Genomic DNA, 8,255 nt, shown 5'->3' with positions numbered 1-8,255 from the left:
TTTATGAAAATTTTGATGATAATATTTCTGTATCATCAGTTCTCCTTACATAAAAAAAGCCGGCAGATCCCACTCCCTGTGGGAATCTATGTTATGCGAAGCAGTGTTCGGGCAGCCAACCAAGATAACATCGCGGCCATGAAAGCACCAAGACGTAGGCGGCTATGTATGACCTATATGACACGCATTTCATGAGATTTACGTGAAGAGCTATCATTTATGCTCGCCTTTCTCTCTTGCCATACTCTACGAATTTTGGTGCATACCAATATAATGAAACGACCATGAGAGCACCAAGGCGTTCGCGGCTGTTTTATTACGTACATGCCACACTTGTCAAGATATTCATGCCATCACTAATAATTTATTTTCGTCACACACTCTTCTCATAGTATCCCAATTTTGCACATAACAAGACGTCGGCCACTGTTTCGTGACCTGCGTGACAAGCATGTCATCAGATTTATCTCACTACCTACTATTTATATTCCTCATACAGACTTGTCATACTGTGCCAATTGTGGCAAATATGGTAAAGAAACCACCATCAGAGCACCAAGACATAGGCGGCTGTTTCATCACGTACAAGACACCAATTTCATGATATGCTTGTCATGAACTATCACTTTTGCTTCTTGTACACTCTCGTTATGCTATGCCAATTGTCGTACACACCAAGCTAACGAAACGACCCTGAGCATAACGAGGCGAAGGAGGCTGTTTCATGACCTGCATGACCCACACGTCATGATATTCTTGTCACGACCGATTATTGATGTTGGTTAGACCCTCTTGTCATACTATCTCTATTTGAGTGCATAATAAGTTCACGAAACGGCAGACGGACGGACGGACGGACGCGGTCAAAGTCGCGAATGCTCGTCAAGAAATGCTTCGTATTTATTATGATCATATGACGTTTCCGTAAACGCATGATTTATTGGTTACGCTTAGGTCATTGTTCTCACTGTGCAGCGTATCGCCACACTTATTGCCTTTTTGTTTGTTTATACAATGTGCCACGGCTTCAAATATCAGTGACTGGGTTGGTTGCTATAGGAACTGAAGTTAGGTTCAGCCAGTGGCATATACCAAGTGCCAAGTGGCGGTCAAGAAGGGTCACTTCAGAGCGAGGCCTACGACATGGCTTATACCTAGTGAGCCAATTTCATCTGAGAAAGATTCATCGAAGAGCTGCACATGCCTAGCACCTCGTGCCGAGGGCCACATACCTAACGGTTCGATTGGGAGTCAGGTTCAAAGAATGGCTTATATTAAGGGCACATGCTCTGTGCTGCAAGTCTGCATTAAAAAGTTTCATTGAGCAGGGGCACATACGCAGTTGCTACATACCACGAGAATCAAGCTTTTTCGGCTGTTGGTCGTATTGAAGGTCTCTGCCACGACAATGATTTAGGAATGGTATACAGCGATGGAATGGAACGAAGACAGCAGATAATGAGGCCAATGAGTGGGGGAATAATACATCTGTAGATTTTATTCAGGTCTACAACGTTAAGCTAAAGGGAAGTGAAAGTGTACGAGACATCAACTTGTCACTGGTGCGAGCCGACCTCTGTCTTCGCATTACCAATCATGAAATGGTAGCGGAATTGCAGTTTTCCTAACGTCCGCATTCTCTTGTACTTACCTACTTCTAGAAAATCTAACCGAGGGAGTGTTAGCCAGTGGCATTCACTGCCATGAAGGCAATTCATGGTCTGTTACTATGGCCAGCACAAGCGATAGCTGGTCGTGGTGGCGGACCATGATGGAGACGGGGAGGGCGAGACGGTGAAAATTTAAGGGGTAAGAATGAATGCAAAAATTAGCGCTAACTAAAAGATATTGGTGCTGCTAAGATTCTGTAATGTATAGTGCAGGTGACGAAAGCGTGGTCTCAACCGCAAAGAGGCAAATATTGTCAAATGGCACAGGCCAGCGGAAGAGGGCGTCAGCATCACTCAACTTGCTGCCGTACAAGTAGAGAACGCTGGCAGGGTACTCCTGTACCTCAGGGGCCTAGCTTGTATGGTGAGATCGTTTATTAAGGTTTGGCACCAAACAAAGTGCGTGATGATTAGTGATGATTTTAAAAAGAGTGATCATACAAATAATAGGTTATTCTTTGAAGAGCACAGATTATCGTACAGCATTGTTTTCATATAGGGGAGTCAATAGACTCTGTGCTGGAGTAAGGAGATATTGCATAGGTGATGGCATACTCATGCCGTTCCGATTGCCTTTGTGCACGCAAAGCGCTGAGTACGACACATACGGAGTTCGTGTTAACCTCGATGGGGACTGAAAAATTGACGTAACACATTATACAGTGGGGCTATATCGAAAAAGTTCGGCAGCATGTTACTCTCCTGTAACACCTGAAGGCGAATGCCTGCTGCACATGTGGTAACGCCTTAAGGTGTACAATCGGAGGGGTAAGACTTTTTGCAAGAAATAGGGAGCCGCAGTGTGGAGTGAGCGCATGGCACTGTAGGTCTACCTCCAGAAGACCTTCGAACACCTAATAAGCTAGCTGAAGGTTTTATCGTTCTTTCTTTTGTCCTCTCTTACTTTCCCTCTTTCCGTTTCCTCTTTGTTGTTTTTCTGTGTTTTTCTAGTTCATTCTTTTTTTCATTCGTTTTCTCGTTCCTTCTTTCCTTCCTTCGTTTTTCTTCATTCATATTAAGTCATTAACACTTTGCTTTCTACGGGTTACGATCGAGCCATTCCTGATGATTCTATTTTCGGCATCACAAATTTTTTGCATCACTGAGCCAGACGCCGCATTTTTCGGTTATGCTATTGCAACCAGCCATTGAGGGCTTTCATCTTAAGCATCACGTAATTTATACTTGATGATTGAAATTAGCTTAGCATATGGCATGATAATAATGTGGAATAATATTGATTCATGCACGTAAAAGATTACATTTTTGTTTCTGAGGACCCAAGCATGTCTTTTTTAAGACAGCTATTTCTGCATTCGGCTTCTCCCAAGGCATGCAAAAAACGACTGCTGCATTTCTATAAAAATTCAAAATGAAGCTAATTTGTGAAGCATGTATGTGACACATATGTTGCGATTTCTAAGCAAGCTGTCAATACAGGTGATTGTATTTTATACGTGGATAGTCATGAAATACAAACCTCAGTATCAAAGTATCATAGCAGTTAACAGTAGTTTGTAACAGATCAGAATAATTTACCGCAATTTTTTTACTGTGGTACAAATAATACTGATTGTGAGTAAAATCAAAGAGCACTCACTTAGAAAAAGCCTTAGTTCTTAAGGATTCAATGCTACAGTTTGCGTAAAAAATACTGCGTGGTAGCCTTTACACAAGAAATAGCACAGTAACAGAGATAAACGCAAGTATATATCTCTCCCCCATCCTTTGTGCGTATTTCACTTATGCATCGTGTAAATGGTAAACCTGTTGGCTGCATTTCTTGTTCCTTCTTCTACCGCAGGCAGGCAGTTTTCATTTTTTAGTTGATGAAGGGACTAGTTGTACTATCCTAATCTTAATGTATGCAAATGTGGCAGTGGAGTGCCTAAGGAAACGTTTACGTAGCTATACAAGTGTCATCATCATCATCAGCCTATATTTTTGTTCACTGTAGGACGAAGGCCTTTCTCTACCGGTGATCTCCAATTTTCCCGGCCCGCTGCCTAGCGATTCTACCTTGCGCCTGTGAATTTCCTGATTTCGTCACCCCACCTAGTCCTCTGTCGTCCTCGACTCCGCTTGTATCTTGGCTCTCGTTCTGCAACCCTAATGATCCACCAGTTATGAAGGCTATGCATTACATGGCGTGCCCAGCTCTATTATTTTTCGTTATTTGTTAATAAAAATATCGGCTATCCCCATTTGCTTTATGATCCACACCGCTCCCTTCTTGTCTCTTAAGTTTACGCCTAACTTCCTTCGTTCTCTCGGTCTTTGCACGGTCCGTAACTTGCGTCGAGGTTCTGTGTCCACCTCCAAGTTTCTGCCACAAATGTTACCATCGGCGGAATGCATCGTACACTATCTTTGCAACGATAATGGTAAGCTTCCAGTCAAGATCTCACAATGTCTGCCGCATGCAATCCAACCCACCTTTATTTTCCTGTAAATTTTCTCCTGATGAGGGTCCACAGTGAGGCATTCATCTAGGTAAATGTACGCCTTTCACAGAGTGTAGAGGCTGACTGCCTGTCCTGAATTTTTCTTCTCTTGCCAGGCTATTATCTTTGTCTTCTGCATAATAATCTTCAAACCCACTCTTACACTTTCTGTGTTATGGTCCTCAATAGCTTATTGCAACTTGTTGCCAGTGTTGCACAACAGACCGATGTCATTTGCAAGCAGAAAGTTACTGATATATTCGCCGCTGATCTTCACTCCTTAGCCTTCCTAGTTTAATAGCTTCAATACTTCTTCCAGGCATGAAGTGAACAATATTGGAGATATAGTGTGTTTGTCTGACCCTTTCTTTATAGGTATCTTTCTACTTTTCTTGTGGAGAATCAAAGTCGCTGTGGAATCTGAAGATATTTTCGAAGATATTTATGTAAGCCTCCGGCATTCGTTGCCTTACGACGCCACTACGACTTCTCGTCTGTCTACTGAATCAAATGCCGTTTCATAATCTATGAAAGCCATGTAGGGATCTTGATTGTATTGCGCAAATTTCTTAATAGCGAAATAATGCTCATGAAGGAAACACGACAGTGGTGCACAGTCAGTTTAGCCTTAGCAGTAATGTTATACACATAGGCGAGAAAAGGCTATAATGCTCACATAAACAAGTCGCATAAAACATTTTCGGCATACAAGAAAATGAACTGTATTTAATTGTTAAACTTTTATGTCACTTTCACTCAGCCGTAATTGAGCGCCGCCCTTAATCGCGTATCAAGATTGAGAGTTGGGGAAGTTTCTTTGATTTCATCCTTTGACGAACAGCGCGAAAGCATAAGAAACAGAAAGAAGGAACAAAAATAGCGTACCCTACATTGGACAAGCCATTCGAAGATAGGATTTATTACGCTAGCATTTATATTACTGCGATATCATCGAGAGATTCCAACAGACGAGCCGGCATGAGAACGACGAAGTTTGTCTGTGCCCATGGCGCGAGTGTGTCGGCCTGAATGTCTGGCTCCAGTGTAAATATCCTGCAAATAGCCTCTTTTGCCTGTATCTTTCCACACGTAACATTCTGGTGGAGGTTAGCGATCCACGTCCTCGCCACGCAACTCCGAAGTGGTCGGTGCATAGAGCTTGTTGCCATGCCGCCCTGTGACGAGAACGCCTCTGCAACGACTTCGGCTTGTCCGACTGCTCGAATCGTCACGGTTACCCAACATCGCAACCCTGATGTGTTCTCTAGGCTGGAGGGACGTGACACTGACGGATGGAACAAGCTCTATGAACACGCCATTCCTAATAACAGATGGGATCGAACGATTATGCTCGCCATTGTCATCTTTTATCTCGGCGGCACCCCACTCGTGTAGCACCAAACGCATGACGACGAGATAACCAGTTGGGACACTTTCAAAGAAAAGCTACGGGAACTATTCGGCGACCCCATTGGGCGCAAGGTTGCCGCTAGAAAGGCCCTTGCGTCTCGTGTTCGGACATCTACAGAGCCTTATATTTCATACATCCTCGACGTCTTGGCTCTATGCCTCAAAGCTGACGATAATATGTCTGAAGCAGATAAAGTGGTACATGTACTAAAAGGCATCGCCGACAACGCTTTCAATTTGCTTGTTTTCGGCAACGTTTTGACTATAGACGCCGTCATCAAAGAATGCCGTTGCCTTGAACATGCTAAGAGCCGCCGCATCACACACCACATAACGCGGCTACCCAACACTGCTTCTACGTCGACACGTGAGGGTCGACCACGTCAGACCATGAACTGTGACGACATAAACCGTATTGTTCGCTGTGATCTCGAGGCCGCCATTTCGCTAGCTTTCTCCGTGACGCCTCCCGATCCGCCAGCAACCCTGATTGCGATGAATCAGGCCATTGTCAGAGAGGAATATGAGAACATAGGTCTGAACTCCGTATGTTCTACTTCTCAACCCAGCGTTCCCGAGTTCTTTAGTGGGCCCCCTCGTCCCCGGCAATATTTTTCTTCTGCATCTCACCGCAACCCGTCCGAATGACGCACCCTTGATGACAGGCCGATCTGCTTCCACTGCTGTCGCATCAGCCGCGTTGCTAGTCACTGCCGCAACCGATGGCCACCTCCTTCTCGGACATACACCGCCGCTTATTCTCGCACCTTTGGACCTTCTGTTCCCTATGCCACCTGCCATGAGCCCACTGCCGCTGATGCCCCTGCTCGGAGCTTTCGCTACATCCGCTTGCCCTCACCTCGACGTCATCAGTCTCGTTCGTCCCAACCACGTCGCTTCTATTCGCTACCGGTCACCGCACGATCCAACTGGAAACTAGTCACTGCAGCTTCTGGAGGTGAAGCTGCGTTGTCGACCCTGCCCTCAAATCATCTGCTCAAGTTACCTACGAACCAAAACCTTTTTTTACGTTGCCGTTGACGGCTATCCTGTCACTCCACTCATCAATATAGGAGCGCATTTTTCTATTACGAGTGCTGCCTTCCGGCGACGACTGAAAAAGTTCCTCACCCCAGCGTCGGCACGCCTCGTCCGCGTTGCGGATGGTGGTACTGTGCCTATTGTCGGCATGTGTGCGGCAAGTGGCGCTTCTGTGTAGCCTACCATTATCTGACCAACATTACTAAGAAGGACATCTACCCGCTCCCACATATTGACGACGGCCTTGACTGCCTCCACGGTCATAGCTATTCTATTGATTCTCTTCTATTCTCTTCTATTGACCTTCGTTCTGCATACTGGCATATTGCTGTTGACGATATTGAGAGAGAAAAAACCGCGTTCATCACATCTCATGGCCTATACCAATTTAAAGTAATGCCGTTTGGATTATGCAACGCCCCTGCCACCTTTGAGCGTATAATGGAATCCTTGCTCCGAGGTTTCAAATAGTCCACGTGTCTCTGCTACCTCGACGAAGTCATCGTCTTCTCGACAACGTTCGACATTCACATGGAGCGTCTAACAACTATACTTGATGTATTTCGTAAGGCGAAGCTGCAACTTAACTCGTCCAAATGCCATTTGGGCCGCAGCCAAAGTTTGGTTCTGGGCAACCTCGTTGACGCTTCCGGAGTGCAGCCTGATCCCGACGAAACACGCGCTGTCCGAGACTTCCCGGTTCCGAAGAAAGCCGCAGGCGTTCGAAGTTATGTGGGGCTATGCTCGTACTACCGTTGTTTTGTTCAAGATTGTGCGGCAATTGCTACACCCCTCACTAATCTTTTGAAGAAAGGCGTACAATTTTCATGAGGTACTTCAGAAGCCGCCGCCTTCTCTCGTCTCATCACACTTCTCACTTCACCACCCATTCTCGCCCACTTCGACACTCATGCCCCTACAGAATTGCGTACAAATGCCAGCGGTCATGGCGTAGGTGCCGTCTCAGCCCAGCGTCAGTGTGGCCAAGGTCGCGTTATTGCTTATGCGAGCAGCGTTCTAACACCATAGGAGCGCCACTATTCCATTACGGAACGAGAATGCCTAACTGTTGTCATGGTGGTTGCGAAGTTGCGTCCTTACCTTTAGGGTCGCCCTTTTTCCGTAGTCACTGACCATCATGCTCACTGTTGGATCTCATCGCTAAAAGATCCTACAGGCCGGCTTGGTCGATGGACTTTGAGGCTACAAGAATTTTCATATTCCGTGGTGTACAAGTCTGGCCGCCTACACGCCGCCTACACGCCTACGCTGACAGCTTGTCGCGTTACCCTGTTGACGACTCTGACTCCTCCAATATTGCTAGTGCTGCTTGCGTATTCTCTGTATCATAGCTGCTATATTTCGTCGTCGAGCAGCATCGTAACGCCTACATCAGGGCACTCATCGACCGGTTTGATAACTCTCTGGCCTATGCTACTCTACGCCTCTTCGTCCTCCGCGACGATTCTCTGTGCCGTCGTAACCTTCATCTGGACGGCCCTGAGTTTCTACTTGTAATACATAAACACCTCCGCTCAACCGGTCTAGAAGAGTTTCATGACGCACCAACGTCAGGACACCTCGGCGTATCTCGGACCTGTGACCATGCACGTCGCCGTTTTTTCTCGCCGTGCCTTGCCCGTTCCGTCCGGAGTTACATCAGCGCTTGTGAGCTTTGCCAACGACGCGA

Source organism: Dermacentor andersoni, chromosome 10 (genome assembly GCF_023375885.2).
Source record: "Dermacentor andersoni chromosome 10, qqDerAnde1_hic_scaffold, whole genome shotgun sequence".
Lineage (NCBI taxonomy): Eukaryota > Metazoa > Arthropoda > Arachnida > Ixodida > Ixodidae > Dermacentor > Dermacentor andersoni.
Note: the sequence above shows the minus strand (reverse complement) of the source record.